The sequence below is a fragment of the Dunckerocampus dactyliophorus genome, chromosome 2 (assembly GCF_027744805.1).
Source record: "Dunckerocampus dactyliophorus isolate RoL2022-P2 chromosome 2, RoL_Ddac_1.1, whole genome shotgun sequence".
Taxonomy (NCBI): Eukaryota; Metazoa; Chordata; class Actinopteri; order Syngnathiformes; family Syngnathidae; genus Dunckerocampus; species Dunckerocampus dactyliophorus.
Window position 1 is genome coordinate 41,745,274 of NC_072820.1, and position 20,877 is coordinate 41,766,150.

The window sequence follows — 20,877 nt, forward strand, 5'->3', positions numbered from 1 at the left end:
TTTTCAAAAAGTAACGTGGACTGCCAAAGACGTCTATTGACGTATTTTGCTTTTTTTTCATGGAAGCTACAGATCAAAGTCTTATTTATCTTGTGTGTGAATTTCTGACTTGTAGGCAATGTATTTCTGTGCCAGTAGGGAAAGCTCTCTTTTCCTCCAACCGGCAGCGACAGATTGTCTGTGAAGAAGACGGCTTGTGGATTGAGAGAGGACAATGGCGAAACGCTTACAGAAATCGAGCGGAGACAAAAAATACAGGCAGCTCACACTGTCACATTGTCTGGCGGAGGATCTTGCCTTTAGTAGTGACGCGATTGCAAAAGATAGAGGTGACGTGGGTGATGTAGGTGACGCAGACACAAATGCAGTTGACGTTGGAAGCCGAAACAACAAGCTAGTGGTTAGCGTTGCTGAGCCACGTGGCAAACAAACTTTTGTTTTGATGAAAGAAGAGAGTCTAAAGTTTCTCTAGATAGTTTCAATGTTTATGTAGTCCTAAAACTCAATATTCTGTGGGTCTTGAAAGTTCAGCAAAAATGCCCCAAAACTTTGGTAGTATGGAGCTCCCTGCTCTGAACATGGCCCATCATCCACACTCCTTATGTGAGACTTGAACACACGTCTTTCTCTTTTCTGTGCGCTCTAATGGTATAAAAACAGATAAATAGAGGTAGCTAAGAATGCACGTAATGTGATGCAACTATTCCGCCTATAAAAAAACCTCCAAAAAGCGCCAACAACGCTTCATTTACATAAAGTGACCTGCATACTAACCTAGCTACAGCGACATTGTTATGATTACTGTTGTTGTTAACATTCTTAAGCCAAAGAACTACTTTAGTGGTGGAGTGATACCTCGTCACACCACACCGGCTAGCTACTAGCCGGCTAACGACTAGCTTCACCACACACTCGCTCATAGCGCATCAGGCCACTACCGAAAGGTAAAGCTACATATTGTGAGCTACGGCCACTGCTGCTGTGTTTTTGTTTTTGAGTTTAGAAAAGTTAACGCTAGGTGTAGCGTTCCTTTCAATGTTGCTGTGTGAGATCAATACACCCCGGGAGGAAGTTCCGGGAGGACCAAAGTACAGCAAAATACCGTAAGTAGTACACTTTATCATGAATTTGCCTGTTGCTACATGGTTACAGCATGGATATAAAATGATAAAACATTTTTGGAGGTGATTTAATAGCGGGCTTTCTAGGCGGAATTGGTGTGTCCCATTACGTGCATTGATGAGCTGCGTCTTTTTATCTGTTTTTATATTTTTAGAACACACAGAACACTGAAAGATGTGCGTTCATGTCTCACCTAAGGATTGTGGATGATGGGCAAAATTCCCAAAAAAGTGCAGTTTTTTTAACAACACGACAAGACGCGCACCAGATTGTACACCAACCAGAAATTTTACGCAAAACGAGGGAAAATTATAATGTCAATTTGTGACGTTAACTGAAAAACATGCTCACCGGGGCGGACTCCAACTGAGGTTCCACTGTATACAAAAACAACAAACAACAAAAAAAAATAGTTTTTTCATGAGTTCTTCATAAAAATGCTGCACTTGCAACTTTCTTGGGCTCCATTTTGGGTTATTGAGGTGAGAAACATTTATTGAATCCAAGAAATAACTCGTGGCAAACCAGGAAGGTGGTCTCCGTGTTGAGCTCACTGTCACCGTGTCTTTGGGAACAGTCACGTCAAGAATCACATCTCCAATGAGTGTCGTAAACTTAAATATTCATTTCTCCCTTTCACTCATATGTATTGTAATATCTGTGACTTGTGTGCCTGGGCCTTTAAGGGGCAGGGCTTGGGAAGTGATGGTGCGACGTCACGAGCAAGAGAGCTAGGCTGAATGCTAGCTGAGTGTCGAGAGAGTTGGAAGTGTGTGGATGTTGCCGTGGGTTGTGGCCTACAGCAGCCCTTGTGTGAATGTGAATTGCTGCAGCGTTCTCCGCTGTTAATAAAGCGATTGAAGTGCATCGGCGACGTGAGTCTCTACTTCCCCACAACCAGGGGGGTCAGAATTTTTGGTTTCAACCCCGCTGCACGACTACTGTTGTGGGAGGAGTATGCCTAGTCAGTTCGGCGCTCGACCGACGGTGAAGCAGGGAGCTGACTACTGTGTGATTGAAATACCCGTTGAGTTCGGTGCTCGACCGACGGTGAAGGAAGAAGCCGGCGAGTGTGTACTAGGTATGCCTGAGGCCAATTTCGTGGAGCACGGACACCATAACTCTGGCGTTTCGCGCCAAAATGAGAGCGCGGCAGCCATGATGGAGCTGCGTCGCGACGCGGAGAGGAACAAAAATGGAGGCGCCCATCAGCACATGTGGGACCTGATGAAAGCACTGAAATTCTCCGGTAAAGCGAGCTGGGAAGCCTGTAAGGCGCAGTTTGAGCTTGTGGCTGATGCAGCGGGCTGGACTGAGAGGTTGAAGGCGGTGCTCTTGGCATTATCATTGACAGATGACACTGCGTCCTGCTTACTGCTGCTGGGCCCGGAAGAGAGGCTTAATTACTGCACGCTAGTTGGCGCACTGCATAGGCGTTTCGGGGTGTTTGAAAGACACCACACACTGTGAAAAGCACCGTGAGCGTCAGCCAGGTGAGCAGGTTCGCTGCCTCGCCCATGACATCCATGACCCTGGGTGGGCGCGCATATGCAGGGATGCCGGGCTCAATCCAGAACTAGCTGATTCGTGACCAGTTTGTCCAAGCACTGAGACCAGACGAGCTGCGCCTGCATGTCCAGATCGCCCACCCCACGACTCTGGATGAGGCCCTCGCGCTCGCCATGGAGAGGGAGATTGCAGCCAAGGGAGCACTGCAGACGCTGTCCCACCCGGTTTCGGCTGCAATAGTGGCAGAAGGGGCGGAGAAAAGGCCGCCCTGGGTGGAGGAACTGGTCTGTGCAGTAATGACCCGTTCAGCCCAGCGTGAGGAAGGGTGTGACCGACGCACGCGCCCCATGACCTGCTGGGTGTGTGGTCAACCAGGTCACCAGTTGAAAGACGTGTGGGGAAACGGGAGGCTTCCGCCTGCAGACGAGGGGGTTGCGTGCGTTGACCAGCACACCGACGGTACAGCTGTTGTGACTGTGGGCTGGACGAAGGTGGGAGACCCCCGTCATGTCTGTGTGCAGATTGGAGATGTTGCCTGCACGGCCCTGGTGGACACTGGTTCTTTGGCCACGATTGTAAGTTCTGATGTCGTTCCAATGGGAACCGTTATCGTGCCAACCTTGACAAGGGTGAGAACAGTGACCAGTGAGGCAACCCAGATGAAAGGCAAGGGGAAATTCAAGTTTGTCCTAGGGGGTCTGTCAATGTCCTTTGTGGCCTGGGTGGCAGATGTGAGCGACCCATGCATATTAGGCTACAAGTTGTGTGGTGGACCTGGGAGCTGCAGTGATCATCCTGCCAGGGGGTCAGCGTGAAGCTTCTTACCCCCACTCAACAGACTGCAGCAGCGTCCATTGACACCGCGGTTGCACACATCGCGGTGCACAGTCTGACCCCATCCGACCCGCACAGGTGGGCGGTGTCATCGTCACCAGAGCAGCCGTCGTTGACAGGGGCAGAGTCCGCTGGCCTGAAGAGGTCCCGTCCCCAGAGGGGGGCGACACCAGAGCAGCTGTCGTCGACATGGGCAGAGTCTGCTCGCCTGAAGAGGGTCTGTCCCCAGCAGGGGGCGACACCACAGCAGCCGGCGAGCAGACGGGTAGAGTTCACACGCCCTGAGAAGTTTGGTCCAAAGTGGGGGGGGGGGCAATGTCACCCAGCCTGCCCACTGTGGAGGACCGGATGGAGCCGATCTGATCCATCTGGGAAAAGTACTGCGCTGGCCTAGATGCTGGTCAGCAAGAGCAGTTGTGGCAAGTCCTGTGGGACTTCCGAGACATTTTCGCCCTCAGTGAAAATGAGGTGAGCCTCACGCACCTTGTTGAACCCTATATTGACACTGGGGACGCACGTCCAGTGAAGGTGCGGCTCCGTCGCCAGCCCATGGTCCGGCAGGAGGCGGCTGATAAAGAGGTCCAGGCCATCAGAGGGTAGCCGTGGACATTATGGGGCCTTTTCCTGAAACGGACAGAGGGAACAAGTATATGCTGTGTGCAATGGACTACTTTACTAAGTGGCCGGAAGCATATGCGCTGCCAGACCAGGAAGCAGAGACTGTGGCAGTCGGTTTGGCACTGCGGACATCCTCCACAGTGACCAGGGCAGGAATTTCGAGTCCAGAGTGTTCGCTGCCCTGTGTGAGCTTCTGGACATGCAAATGACTCGCACCACGCCCCTGCACCATGGCCTAGTGGAGCGGTTTAATCGCACCATGCAGCAGCAGCTGGCCATCCTCACCTCTAACCATCAGCGTGACTGGGACTGGCACATTCCTCTGGTGCAATGATGAGCTGCACTCCTGCCCTGTTGATGTTGGGCCGGCAGATCCGGACACCGGCGCAGTTGGTGTTCGGGAGGCCACCAGGCAGCGCAGAGGACCGGCGAGGATTGGAGTATGCCCGGAAGTTGCAGGATCGGCTGGAAGCGGCGCATGCCTTTGCTCGAGGTCAGCTAGAGAAGGCTGGTATGAGGCAGAAGAGGAACCATGACGTGAGCAGCAAGGGGCGTGACTTTCCGCCGGGTGAGCTGGTTTGGGTTTTCACGCCCAAACGGAAAAAAGGACGTTGTCCCAAATTAGACAGTCATTGGGATGGACCGTGCAGGGTGCTACAGCAGGTGGGGGAAGTAGTTTACAGAGTTGCAGTTCCCCCTAGGGGCAGAACAGTTGCCCTGCACCGGGACCGGTTGGCACCTTATAGGGGTCGGGATGTTCCCCAGTTCGAGGCGGGGCCTGCTTCACCAGCTGGCTTGGGACGTGCGGTGGACCCAAGTTCTCCGGGTCCCACCACAGTTGTTCCTGTTCAGTCGCTGGCGCCACCTGGAGGGGCACAGGAATCAAGCCAGGGCCGGCCACAGAGACAGAGGCGGAGGCCGCCAAAGTTTGGGGATTTTGTTGTTGACCCCTCGGGGCAAGGGGCTTATTAAATGGGGGGACAGTGTAATATCTGTGACTTGTGTGCCTGGGCCGTTAAGGGCCGGGGCTTGGGAAGTGACGGTGCGACGTCACGAGCAAGAGAGCTAGGCTGAGTGCTAGCTGAGTGTCGAGAGAGTTGGAAGTGTGTGGATGTTGGCGTGGGTTGTGGCCTACAGCAGCCCTTGTGTGATTGCTGCAGTGTTCTCCGCTGTTAATAAAGCGATTGAAGTGCATCGGCTATGTGAGTCTCTCCTTCCCCACAAGCAGGGGCATTACAGTATTTATATGCATTTGAAATTGTTTTCATCATGTAAAACTATCATTGTGAGTTTTGTCTTAAAATTGTTGGCTGGAATGGATTCACTGGATTTACATGATTTCTTATGGGCAAAATTGATTCAATTAGCATCTGTTTTGGATTGAGTCATACCTTCTGGAATTAATTCATTATGAATGAATGAAATCATTTCGGTATACGAACTCTCACCAAGGACGCCACTTTGGGTACGGTCGGCTCTGGTACCATTTCAGAACTATTTCAATAAATTGCCCACTTTTTTCTCTTGTTCCTGTTTCTGCTTTTTGCATTTTGATTCTCTGCTCAAAATCTGGTGACAATCCACCGGTGCAATATGCGAATACGTGTCATTTTCCTTTGTTCAGGTGTGTATGTGAAAATCCAAAGGCAAAACACAAAATTGCCCACAATTTGACAAGTGAGAAGGGGATAAAACCTTTAAAAAAAAATGGGCCCTGCCAATACAAAAAGTACTTACAGTATATGACCCAACTACCTACAACATCTCACCATAACTGGGACTTATACAGACAAATATTGTATTTACACTTGTAGCTTCCCCATCCATCTTGTGTAAAACAACATTCAAAATGCATTAAGTTCTTATTAAGTGTAATGAATCCAGGATCTCTTTTGGACATCTTTATGAAAAAGCCACCCTCTGGAAAATCCCAGAAGAGGTGCTTTCACATTTTCACACCACAGATGAATCACTTTTATTCAAAGACTACAAAAAAAAATTACATCTATATATCACATGAGATGGGGCTTCGTCACTTTCTCAATCCATCTTGGAATCATCCCACGACGTCCCCCTTTCTTTTACACACACGATGACACACAGTCAATGTTATTTGCGTCAAAGTGCTATTTTCCACTGCTACTGTGCTGATGTATGTTGAATCTATTTTTCTTGCATTATTTAACACATTATATATAGTACACCATGAGCATTGGGAAATTACGACCAAATGGAAACAAACTGCATCCAGTCTAGGGACAAAAACCTAACTCTATTTGTTTTTTGTTTTCTCCCTTTCCAATTGGCAAATGCAGGCACGATGACCCGATCATAGGGCAGCAATGTCGACTTAAAGAACTTGTTTTTTTTTTTTTACAGCATCAACTTATGTAGTATTTGAGTATTAACAAACATATTCTTCACCTTTTTTTTGACCATTTTGACCATGACTTTGATATGATTAACACTATTAGAGACATGTGGTTTACAATTTCCTATTTGTTGGAATGAATTCAAATTTAGGTGTCATTCACTACATGTCGGTTGTGCTGTATTTTTCAGCAAGAAATTTGTGCGCTACAAGCAAGGATTTTTGCCTTAGAAACCGAAAAAGGACTTCATGAAACGCTCCCAGTGGAAACCAGGGGTAAGATGTCCACATGTACCTCCAAAATAAAAGATGATAAAATTGTTCTAAACAATACTGTGTCTTTTCCAAGACTCTGTAAAGACACTTATAATTGACTTGGTGCCAAGCCGAAGGCAAGTCGAAATGTTATCTACGGAGATTTATCATCGCTGGAAATAAAGCTAACAAACAGATTTTTACCACTGTCAGAGCCAAAAGTGACTGTTTCTAACAAACAGAGGAAATTATCACCATGAAGTCAGCACAAAGCGGCACACAGTCAGAAAAACTGTGCCAAGTGTCAAGGTCAAAGATACTCTGGTGCTTGGAGACTGAGCCATATCTAAAATAAACATAAACAGAGTAGCTACTTCCAGCTATCCAAGTGCCACTGTCTCTAACATCACAAAACTTATACCTGAGGAACTGGCAAAACACCGAGGGGTGAAACATTTGATTGTTCATGTGGGTGCAGTGGATGTCAGAATGCAACAGTCTGAAACCTTAAAAAAAGACTTTAATGAACTATTTGAACTATTTTGTTTTAATTTCCTGTTTCCGTCTGCATTTCCTGTTTGTGCTTTGTTTGCTGGCAGCCTTATCGAGTGGCTGTTAGGCAGAGCATTGGGGCAGGTCGACGCAATCTGCAATTAGATTCATAAACTCTGCGTCCATACCAGATTATTCCTCACAATCCTTCTGTGTGACTTTTTCCCTCTTCCTTCGGCGAGTTCCTGAACTACCTTGTTGCTCCAGTTCCTAACTATTGTTTGCTTTCCAGCCTTAAGCCAAAGTAGCTGCTCTTTTGGGCAGTTTTAGTTGTTATTATTATTAAAATTCTAGATTTTTTTCCCACAGCTCTGCCTGACTATGTTTTTGTCATTTTTTATTTACCTTTGCCTTGGGTATTTTTGTATTACAACATTGACAAGTCTCGTGTCTACATCGGGGTCCAATGCAATAGAAATGTTGTTCCAAGGTTCCAAGTTCCAAGGGGGCTAATGATTTTGATCTCACCTATATACTGCAGATAACAACTAAAAAATGGACGTATGAATGTTCTGTACTACAGTTTAAGCATCTTGGTCATCTTGGAACTCTTGGCTTTACTTTAATATTTTTCAGTATGACTTCTGTTTGTGGATACAGGCCTCCAATTCCCTTTATGGGCATTGAAATTGCAAACATTCATTCTTGAAAGACACTGTCTGACCAGGTCTACAATTTAGGAGTCTCTGGTAAACCAAATCAAAACATTGTTGTACCCAAACCATTCCATTTGGATAACTTGCTGGGATGTGGATGAATAATAGACTGACTAAACTGTCGAGCCTTGTGTTTGCAGTTGCCTGTGATGGGTATGTGCCAGCTGAAATACAGCTAACATTGTGTCCTCAATACATTTCTGGAAAGACAACACAGATTGCGTGTGCGAGACGTCAGCAAGCTAATGTGAAAAATTTCCAGCGTGGCTTTGCCACACACGTCGACAGGAATACGTGCACTTGAGTCCAAATGCAGTAGATGGCAGAGAGATGAGGTGGTCCGGTCCACCGATGTGGAAATTTACCCACCTTTCCTCTTCCACTCTCCACACACACTGCTTGTGCGTGAAGGAGGGAGAGACAAACACACAGCCTGTGCTCTTCTTCCCATACTTACTGAACGCATTGTAAATGAATCATGATCACAAGCAATACAAACAGTTTGCACAGGCAGATAATGTGTCCTTTCTTTGTTCATTTCCATTGTGTGTAAAGCAAAAATTCCCTGAACTGTGAAGTATTAAATCACATTCTCCCTCACATCCCTCTGCTGTCTTTCCTGCAGAAAGATCAAGCTGTCTTACTTGGAAGGGTACTAATACATTCTAGGGATTCTGAGCAGAGCGCTTCTTCATCATCAATTTGAAGTGGAAATGAAGCGCTTCATAAATTCCTAAAATCTGACATAAATTTTCGATTCTAATATCTTCCTCTGTAAACCTGCCGTAAAGGTAATTTGAGTTCATTTCTTTTAATAAGGAGCACTCACAAGTCACAAGGCTGACCACTAAGTGGCAAGATAGATCTTATTTAACTGCTAAGTAATTTGAGATCAACACATTTGGGATAGAAATTGCAACTTTCTCTGTTGGGACTTCATGCTTAAAGATGGAAGAGAAAAAATGTTTTTTGAATTGGCAAAGTGCACACAAACAATGCCAACGCTAACAAACATAGGTTACCTCAGGAGCTATACGGATTGTATAAGTGTATATTGGTAAAATATTAATTCAATAATAATTTTAAAAACACAAATAATATACAATATTATATAAATAATTTAATAACCATAGGTAATTTTAAAGGAAAACTGCACTTTTTTGGGAATTTTATCCATCATCCTCAATCCTCATGTGAGACATGAACACACGGCTTTCTCTTTCCGGGCGTTGTAAATTGAGAAAAACTAACAATGCACATAATGGAATTCATCTAGTCCATCTATAGAGCCCTCTATTAAAACACATCGAAAAACCTCCAACAACGTTTATCATTTTATATACATGCTGTGACCATGTAGTAACAAGTACAGTACATTCATGATAGCATGTAATACTCACAGTATTTTGGTCATTTTAACCATTACCGGGACTTCTTTCCTGGGCGCTTTGATTTCACCGAGCCCATAGCAACATAGAGAGATCATTTGCTATCACTAATCGTGGCAGACTTCACAAGAGCCAGCGCCAGCGACTACTCTTTACTTTTACTCTTCCCAGGCAGACATCAACATTGCTATGTTCTAGGCAAATCCAGCTGCAGTGAAACGCTAAGCCAGTCTCGTAGCGTTATCATGTACTGTAGCACTTGCGCTAAATGTTTTATGGACAAAATAAGACCATAATAATACGGCGATAATGTCTGCTCTCACTGGGATGCTGACTGATTGGATGGCTGTATCTTTCAGCACAAGACTCACACTCCCCATTGAGCTGGTAAATTTAGCACAGTGGTCAAAAATGCTAAGAGCAAATGAGCATCTTCTCGGGCTTATGTTGCGAGCCAGTATCCACTGCGTCAGTCTGATGTTGAGGTGGTAGCTTGTGGACTCTCAAAGTTGACCAACTTTTCAGCTTATTGCCACAGCCTTCTACTAGACACGTGCAAGGCATGGTTTATAACCTAGAGTTAACTTTTCAAACTCACAGGCAATGCAGCAGCAGCAACTCCAGTAGCTAACGTCACAGGTAGTGGCCTGAGGCCTGTGAGCGAGGCACTCTGTCACGACGCGTGTTATTTAGCTCCTACAATAACAATGTCGCTGAAGCTTGGTTAATATGTAGGGCATGTTATGTAAATGGAACATTGTTGGTGTATTTTGGAGAGGTGTTTTAGAGGGCCTTATAATCAAAATAGGGGAGTCCCATTACATGAAGCGTTAGTGCCTTTTGCGAGTGTTTTTTCTCTCTTTAGAACCAACAGAGAACGGAAAGACGTGTGTTCAGGTCTCTCATAAGGATTGTGGATGATGGGCAGTTTTCCTTTAAAATACTTAAGAGTAAACACAGACATGTTCTAACCACATGCTACACTGTCCATTATATTATAGCGGCAGTAACAGTAGTAATAGTTGTTGTAGTCGTAGTAATGTATTACTATTACATTTCATTGGCATTGTGTTGAGCTCAGTATTTGTGTTAACCATTAAGACTCTTGTGTAGTTGAGAACGTATAATGCTCGATGTGTGGATGCGAATATTTGGATGCATAGCCTCCAACAAACAGATGTGTATTTTGTTTTTTTTCCACAAATAAAAGATGGCGTAAAAACATTATATATGTATTTACAGTTTATATCCATAGTTTGCATATAGAACCCCGCTCCCACCCACACACAGTATTTGTTAACCAACATTAACATTATGTACGTGAATCACAGGCTATGTCCACATGACAATGACTATACAGGTGACATAAAACAAGTTAACAGTCATTCGGAAACATGCCGTAAAGATATTTAATTGTCTTCTGCAGTCATTTCAAGCTTATCGGTGTATCTTACTACCAGAAGAGTGTTAGGTGTGTTTGTTCAGTAATTACTTACTGTGTTTGACTTACACCCACAACACCAGAGCTCAGCAAAAACACAGTGTCCTGTTCCCGCATGCACACACAGAGATGACAGACGACAGGCGACTTAAAGCCAGGCCAACAGACCTACAGAAAGGTGCCGACGGATGACTCATTGGTTGCGACAATGGCACACAAACAAACATGGTGCAGAACTCTGACTCAGATATTACAATTCACCAGGGGGACCAGTCTGCACGTGCAAACATCATCACATAGCCATACCGACCACATTATTGCGGAGATGTAAAATCACTTATTGAACTAAACAACATATACAAACATATGTCTGCAGACTGTGTTTGAAATCAGGCACAAACTGCAGTGTGCATGCCAGGCACAGGTACAGAACAAAGGCTATACAGTAATTGTTAGAATTGTATTTTAATTTGTGTTCACTTTGTGTGTGTTTGAGATCTTTAACAGACGCGGGACAGTGTGGAACCTTGGTCAATCTGGCCTAGAAGGTCCGACTCAAAACCAAATCACTAATCAAATTCATTTTTTTCCCAAAAAAAAGAAATGTAAATCCAATTAATTCGTTACAGAACGCCAAAAATGTTAATGCACAACATGTTTTTATAGTTTTACAATTGTAGTTTTACACGCAGAAAACAATTGAAAATGCATATAAATGATGAATGAAAGGGATAAATGAACATTTCAGGTGACTTTTACCATCAATGAAGACGTGATTGTTGCCAAAGACATAATGTGGCAGCAGACACCACCTTCCTGTTTTGCTATTAGTTATTTCTTGATTCAGTAGTGTTTCTCACCTCAAATCTCTGCTATTCTTTTGATCACAACTGAAAAATAACCAAAAATTGAGTCAAAGAAAGTTGCAAATGCCAGCATTTGATGAAGAAGGTGAGAAACATTACAGAATTCAAAAATAACTCACGGCAAAACAGGAAGGTGGTGTCCGTATTGCTCTTGCTGCCATATTGCGTCTTTGGCAACAAACACATCTTCAATAAATGTAAAAGTAACCCTAAATGTTAATTTATCCCTTTCATTTGTCATTTATAAGCATTTAGAAATGTTTTATCCATGTAAAGCAGGGGTGTCACAAGATCTCACAAGATTACAATGTGATACGATTGCTCATTCAGGAAAAAAAACGTCTGGCAATAATAAATACAGTAGTACCTCGCATAACGTAAACCTCCTTTTACGTAAATTCCACTGAACGTAAAGAATTTATGTAAAGTTTTTGCATCGTATTACGTAAGAAACTCCATATAACGTAAAGCGTCAAGTCGGTGCAAGTTCAGAAATTCTATCTGAATAGCTCGCGCGACAGAGACAGGGAAACATTTTCCATGACTAACAGAGTACACTTGGTGATGCCTTCTGACGCTTCACGCTCTCATTGGCTGATTATCGGGGCACCGCCTACGCTCTCATCTCATTGGCTGATTATCGTGGCTTCTCCCTTCAACCTCCCTTCCTCATCGTAGTCGCCCTTAAACTAGTTGATTGTTTTTGTTTTTCAGTTTTATTCATTTACAGTAATCTTATTTATTACCTTATTTTATATTGGAATGTTACTCTACTATGTTTATGCTAACGTTTTCTTATATTTTCCCACTTTGAATATTTTGAAGGGCCAAAGGGGTGAGTTTGGGAAGATCTTGGAACGGATTAGGCTATTTACATGTATTTTACGCTTCGTATAACGTAAAAACCCTATAACGTAAACATTCTCGGAACTGATTATTTACGTTGTAGGGGCGTCTACTGTAAATTAATTAATCAAATGATCATTGAAAATGAACTGGATAATTTTGCTGGCCTCCATATATTGCCGTGTGCATGCATGTCTGTTTTCCTCATCTCTTGCCTCCCGGCTGGAAGAGAGTTCACCGTGTGCTTTGGTTCAGCACCTACAGGCTTCATAGAACAAGAGCATTCCATAAAACAATGGAGTGAAACCTCTTGTCAGTCATACAGTCCCTTTGTCTCTGTGGAGGGAGGCAGGGCCGGTAGCATCCACACACACAGTGCAGCGAGGGAGCTTTGTGAGGAGCAATGCAAGTGTTTTTGACGCGTGACTGTATAAGTTAGCAAAGAACAACACAGTCAACTGCTGATGACATCATAGGCAGGCGACGGAGCTGACTTCCAGTTCCTGTTTCCTGCTAATGAGGATTTTAGGATAAAGATACCTTACAAACATAGTTGGACTCATGCAGTGTATTAATAACATGAGAAGATGCGCGCCATGTTGTGGGCTAACTGGAGAATGTGCGCAAACTGAGGCAACATTTTGGAGTACATTTTTTACTTTAACAAAAAAACACGGCGTACGCTAACCGTGATTCCATTGTATTATCGCAACTTCCTTGACGTTATCGCTTATTTCGAGTAATTTATTTCTACTGTGCCAGGTGACGGTCATCATTAATACCTGAGGGGGAGGAGTGATGGAATGAATTAGATGACACATACATGGCACATGGCCTTTTGAATTTGTGGACTATTTTGAGCTTTTCTATTTATGTTTACTTGGGTTATTATTTCTAACAGGCAGGGAGAGAGATCATACTAAATCCAGAAGATGTTTAGTAGATTGGTAGATTGGTTTTGTGGTGACCTTCATGTATTTCTCACTTAATGTTCCGGAAAGATGAAAATGTTCAGTGTCAGTGTTTTAAACATAGATCAATGATCTTGTTGGTCCTCCTACCTGAACAAAATACACCAGTAACTTTCACCTTTTGTTGTGATGTGGTGACACCTTCTCTGAGCTTTTTCTATTTCTGCCACAAAGCAAAACCAAAGTACATAAATAGACTTGAGATAGACTTGAGAGGAGAGGGTAGTAGAGTAAAAGAGGGTGTGCGACCAAAGAAAAGAAACACAGGAAAGTCGATAGAAGGTTAAGCACCTTTCTGATTTCTTATTTTTTTCATGTTTGTCACACTTAAATGTTTCAGATCATCCAACAAATGTAAATGTTAGTCAATGACAACACAACTGAACACAAAATGCAGTTTTTAAATGAAACTTTTTATTATTAAGGGAGATGAAAAACCAAACCTACATGGCCTTGTGTGAATAACTGATAGATCCCAATTAATTATTAATGAAATTATCAGTCTGGAAAAGGTTGTAAAGCAATTTCTAAAGCTTTGGGACTCCAGCGAACCACAGTGAGAGCCATTATCCACAAATGGCAAAAACATGGGACAATGGTGAACCTCCCCAGGAGTGGCCAGCCGACCAAAATTACCCCAAGAGCACAGCGGCGACTCATCCAAGAGGTCACAAAAGACCCCACAACAACATCCAAAGAACTGCAGGCCTCAAGACCTTTGGGGAAATACTCTGTGGTCTGACGACACAAAAGTTTAACTTTTTGGAAGGTGTGTGTTCTATTACATCTGGCGTAAAAGTAACGCCACATTTGAAAAAAAGAACATCATACCAACAGTAAAATATGGTGGTGGTAGTGTGATGGTCTGGAGCTCTTTTGCTGCTTCCAGACCTGGAAGACTTGCTGTGATAAATGGAATCATGAATTCTGCTGTCTACCAAAAATTCCTGAAGGAGAATGTCCGGCCATCTGTTTGTGACCTCAAGCTGAAACCAACGTGGGTTCTGCAGCAGGACAATGATCCAAAACACACCAGCAAGTCCACCTCTGAATGGCTGAAGAAAAACAAAATGAAGACTTTGGAGTGGCCTAGTCAAAGTCCTGACCTGAATCCTATTGAGATGCTGTGACGTGACCTTAAAAAGGCGCTTCATGCTGGAAAACCCTCCAATGTGGCTGAATTACAACAATTCTGCAAAGATGAGTGGGCCGAAATTCCTCCACAGCGCTGTGAGAGACTCATTGCAAGTTATTGCAAACGCTTGATTGTAGTTGTTGCTGCTAAGGGTGGCCCAAACAGTTATTAGGTTTAGGGGGCAATCACTTATTCACACAGGGCCATGTAGGTTTGGATTTTCTTTTCCCTCAATCATAAAAACTTTCATTTAAAAACTGCATTTTGTGTTCAGTTGTGTTGTCATTGACTAATATTTAAATTTGTTTGATGATCTCAAACATTTAAGTGTGGCAAACACGTAAAAAAAAAAAGAAATCAGGAAGGCAGCAAACACGTTTTCACACCACTATACCTGTATATACTAGGGTTACCAAACGTGCTTTTTTACCAAGAAATGTCCTGTTTTTACCGTCCCTTCCTGGCCATCATGTTTTTTTTTTTTTTTTTTTTTTTTTTTTAGAGTGATGAAAATGTTCATTTTGTTACAATCAGCTCTACAGAAAAATATAGACAACTAAAGACATACTGTAGAAAGGAGAGCTATTTTTGTTAAAGCTGGATTTGCTAATATAGTATGACTATTATTCCAGATTTTTTTTTCTTGATTTGCTCAGTAAGACTTCAAAGGACAACTACAGTCTTGTTTTCTTACAGGCCGATTTTTTTAAAACACAGAAGAAGCATTATTTCCATCATTTCATTCCAGAGATTTTTCCAGTTATTTTTGTACCATTGAAAATGGTCAGCTATATTATTTTAGTCGTAAGAAAACATGTTGAGTAACATCTGAGAATCCTATCTGAATTAGTGTCTTTGGTTGCCGATAGTATATAGTAATATAACAATTTTCTATCCATACAAAAGAGGCATGTTTTAAATGTATTGAAACTATAAGGCACCTTTGAATAAACTTTGCTTATTATTTCAGTATCTCATTGCCAAGTGTCCTGGTTTTCTGTAATCAAAATATGTTCACCATATTATATGCTGAATTATCTGGTGCGCCCATTTGCATTTTGGTTGTTTTGCTACAGCGATCATAAATTATAAGCTTGAGAGACACTGTGGACACGAGCAATGGGTCGTTCATGAATGAAACAGCTCTTAGAGATGGCTCTTTGATGTGAACGACGGGAGCCGGTTCTTTGGAGTAAAGTTTACACTTTTTTTTTTTTAATAAAGCAGAAAATTAAACCGTCTCCCTTAAAAGAACCGAAATTCCCATCACTAATGGATGCAACATTAAGTACACCTTTAGTCTACATCAAAGAATTTTGATTGATGACACCCTCGTAGTAGTGGGGGTTGGAGGTTGCGTTATGCTGACAGGTGTGTATCTTCAACAGCTCTTAGTGTGATGAGGTGCGGGTCGACCGTACACAACTTCAAACCGCAAGCACAATAACAAACCTATTGTCATTATGTAACATTCTCATTCAATTTCCAATTTCATTTCCATAAAAATCACTCATGTTTTGTCGATGCCAATTTAAATATGACTTAACAGGCTTAGAGAGGAGATTAAAATGCACGGAGCCCTTTCGAAAAGTGCCCCGGCTGATTAGAAACGGTTAGGATGAATACCTCATTTCAATCAAGTGGTTCAGTAGTGAATGTTTCCTTTCTTATTATGCGCACACATTAAAATAAAAGAATCCAATCAGTGTGTAATCACAATTGTGAGGCGTGTGTGAAGATTCAGACTGGTAAGCAACAGAATAGCAGTCTTTTCAGTAAGGGTGTCACAAGACACCCGTCTCACGAGACAAGACAATACACATCAAGTACAATGAAACAAACATGACAGGAGAAACCGAAACGAACCAAAACAAAACCGTAACCAAAACAACGCAGGTGTGTTTTGAAATGTTTATTGTCCCACAAATTGACGCTAAAAGATATTGTCAACATTTTTGAGACCAAATAAAACACTAATGTTATGATATTGTTTATAATAACATATAATAATAACATCTCATAATAATGCAATATTTTATTTAATATGTCATCTTTCACGTCATAAAGTTGAATCGCTGTTTGTAACAAGCATTTTCTCACAGGTAATTTGTACTGCCCATAAGATATTAGCAGCATTTCTTGATACTGGAAAACCCTCCAATGTGGCGGAATGACAACAATTCTGCAAAGATGAATAGGCCAAAATTCCAGTTGTTGCTGCTAAGGGTGGCCCAACCAGTTATTAGGTTTAGGGGGTAATCACTTTTTCACACAGGGCCATGTAAGTTAGCATTTTTTTCGCCCTTAATAATAAAAAGTGTCATTTAAAAACTGCATTTTATGTTCAGTTGTGTTGTCACTGACAAATATTTTGATTTTTTTTCACGGTCTGAAACATTTAAGTGTGACAAACATGCAAAAAAAAAGAAATCATACACTTTTTCACACCACTGTATGTCGTCCTTCAGTGATGTTTACTGTATGTACTTGCATCCTCATGCCTTTTAAAGATGGTATTTTTATATCTAACTACTTGAACTGCTGTAAGTTTGGACGTTTCGATTCCTCATTCAGACGAGCCCAAAGTTTCACCCCAAAAGCAGAAACAAAAAAAAATCACATTAAAACACATGTAGATGGAAAACATGTCAATGAGAAAGTGAAATTTAAGTGTGAACAAGTAAAATGTATGGTGTGAATGAATTAATATTAATAGACACGGGGAGGGGATGGTATTAAATAGAAGCTCTGCTTCTTCCTACCCGTTTTCAGATATGTTGAATTGTGCAAATGTAATCATGTGATGTTCCCTCAGGTAACTTGTTACACATGTCTGAAACAAATAAACACACCATACCACACCATACCAGGTAGTGAACAAACTACCAGTAATTGATGAGACACGGAGAAGGGGAAGGATTTAAATAAGCTCTGCTTCTTCCTACTCCTTTTCGGACATATGGAATTGTGCAAGTGTAAACGTGAAGTTCCTTAATGTAACATGTCCGAAACAAATAAGGTCCAACGTGAAACCAAGTACCGGTAGTTTTTTGTTGTTGTCTGTGTTATCCTTGTTCATGCCCCGGTGTTTTTCTTTGAATTGCTAGGTTCAAGGCAAAGCTGGGGACAGAACGTTACACGCCATAAGGAGGAACATAATTATTTACATGTGGCATGATGCAATCTACAGTCGTCTTCCATGACTACACAGGCGTTTTGTGTTATAAATGCTGAGACATCACTGATATAAAAAAACAAAATCAATAAGTTTCATGAAACTGACTTGACTTTTTGAGGGTTATGTTTTCCACCACAGTACAGCATACTAGTCCATATAACTAGTATAAATACATAAAAACATCTAATGTTGTTGTAAATAGATTTCGGAAATTAGGCTCCAATGGGGGGCATGCCAGGTCTCATGCGCATGCAAAGCCTGTTGTATAATCTATTCTATCTCTTTTTTGAGTCCTCTGATGACTCCAGACAATCAGGCTGATTGAAACGAGATCACTTTTTATACATACTTATACACTTCTTCCAATGTTTTATAATGCTGAAGATCACTTAAGGACATGACCCAGTCATACTATTAGTGCTGTTTTTGTTCCGCAGAGGCGACCCACTCTAAACTAGGGGAAATTGTGTAATAAAAGTTTGTTTTTCTCTGTTTCATATGCAAAATTGCATCTTTGGATGAAGAACTAGCATTACCTAACATTCACATGAAGTGATCTAATTTATTATGCACCATGTACAGAGTAATTATATAATAGTTGGGCGATACAGCGTGTTTTGGTATCGATCCGATGTTAAGTACATCTATACATCTGTTGTGCATTAAGAGTGTTTAAGCTTGAAGATTTTACTATTGCGGTTCCAATCACCATGAAAACCTGTCACTGTGTGTGCGTGGCTGGATCAGAGAGTGGAGGGTGACCCAAAAATGAGGCTTTATTTATCGCTGGTGCAGTTGTTCCTCGCCACTTTGCGGTTTGTATTTTGCGGCTGCACTCTATCACCCCTCCATCCATCTTCTATGCCGCTTATCCTCACGTGGGTCGCGGGTATGCTGGAGCCTATCCCAGCTGACTTTGGGCGACAGGCGGGGTACACCCTGGACTGGTCGCCAGCCAATGGCAGGGCACATATAGACAAACAACCATTCACACTCACATTCATACCTATGGACAATTTAGAGTCGCCAATTAACCTAGCATGCATGTTTTTGGAATGTGGGAGGAAACCGGAGTACCCGGAGAAAACCCACGCATGCACGGGGAGAACATGCAAACTCCACACAATGATGCCCAACAGAGATTCGAACCCAGATCTTCCCGATCTCCTGACTGGCCAACATGCTAACCACTAGGCCACCCTATCACGTTCTTTTTTAAATATACTAATTCATATATCATGCAGTTTCATGGTTGAATGCAGCCTATTATTAGTAAAAAATAAAAACATATTTCAGAAAATATTAGGTATTTTTTTGTCTAAATTAAGCATTTTAAAGCATAAAAATGGCAAAATTCATTAAAATACAAATACGGGTATAAGGCATTCCAAAGACGCATTCAAAGACATTGAAGATATGTAGTATTCTACACTGGTCGCTAGGTGTCAGTAATGTCACTGTAATGTTTGGTGAGACACAGTAGTGCCAGACTTGACTGCCGGAATAACAGGCTTTTATTATCTCCTCCAAGGAGGTTCTGTTTTTTGCTGGCATTTATCTGTTTGGGTTCAAAATAACTTGAAAAGTTCTGAATGGATTTGGATGAAATTTCCAGGAATTGTCGGGAAATGGGGTATGGAAGAACAGGTTCAATTTTCGAGGTGATCCGGATCTTTAACATTGCGAGATAGGTCAAAATGGTCAGAGCATTTGGGGAAAAAATACAGGACAAGTTTCCAACAGGTTCCACAAAATATCAAAGACCGATCCAGATAATGGAATAATTCCGGATACTATGATGAAAAAATATAGAGCATGAAAAAATAGGGGTCCTCTGCGTCTGTGTTCTCAGAGCGCTTTTCTAGTTGCAGCTTTGAATTATCCAACAACGGGCACAATAATAAAAATCCCTCATAAAAACCATGGGCTACTGTTGCATTTGTAACCCATGCCAAGCTGAAATTCAACTCGGAAGCCCTAACGCCACTTCCTGTCTGCCCCCTTCACTCAGCTCCCCAAGGGAACACATTTATAGTAACACACACAAGTCTTATTTATGTCTTAAGTGGCTTAATTACTCTTATTATGTCAACTACATTGGGTAGTACGTGTGTAAAGGTGACTATAGGGGTGCTATGTCATGTATTGAGGACTCAAATTATGTTAAAAAAACGTATTAAGAAGGTTGGAAGCATGTTTTCTACACTCTAACTAAAGGAATAAATAAGGAATCATATTTCGCTGAAAAGGCTGGGTCTTTTTTCCCCCTAAATAATTCATAAATAATATTTTTTGGGTTTATCGTGTTGGTTGAACTTCCCCCTTAAGTTTGGTATCGAAATAATATGCATGATCTAATCACGGTAGTATCGATCCGATACTGATACTACCTTTAGTATCAATATTATCAATATTTGGATGGATCTGTCAAACCCCCTATTGCAAACTAAAGATACTTATTAACAGAACAAGTGACACACATGGCGCCTTTGTGGAAGCATTAACTCAGCTTCCTTGTGTAAACAACATGGCCATCAGCAGGGCGCTCACTTGGAACGGTGGTTCTTCCAGAGCTGACCTAGTTGGCCAGATGGTTTGGCGTCCTACAACAAAAAAATACCATACAGCACATCATCTTTTTTGCAAGTAATAATGAGAAAAAAGAATGATGGCTGATTGAGTGACCATGAATGAACAAGGATGCAACAGTATACTGTATAAAACGTTGGACTTAGCTACCGACATGGTTGATATTCATGTTATTGACCAACTGGACTAAATATGCTGTGGTAGGGATGGACGCCAAAACATACTGAGAATGTTTAAGGTAATAACTTGTGTGAGAAAGTTGCAATTTTATACTGCAGTCTTGCTAAGAGCAGACTTTCTTTGGAAATTTGGTAACAATAATCCAAAGGCGTTGTGGGTGGACTCGACTGACCTGTGATGACTCCATGTTCAGTTAATGCAAGTGAAAAAGTAGTGACGGCAACGCTTTTCTTAAGAAACACTTAAATGCATGGTAGCAGAACTGTTTCTTCAGAAGCAACTACAGGACTTAATGTGCAGCTCCAAGGATTTGTTATCCATTCTAATAAGTAGAGCAGACATACTTAAATTCATACTGCGGAAAGA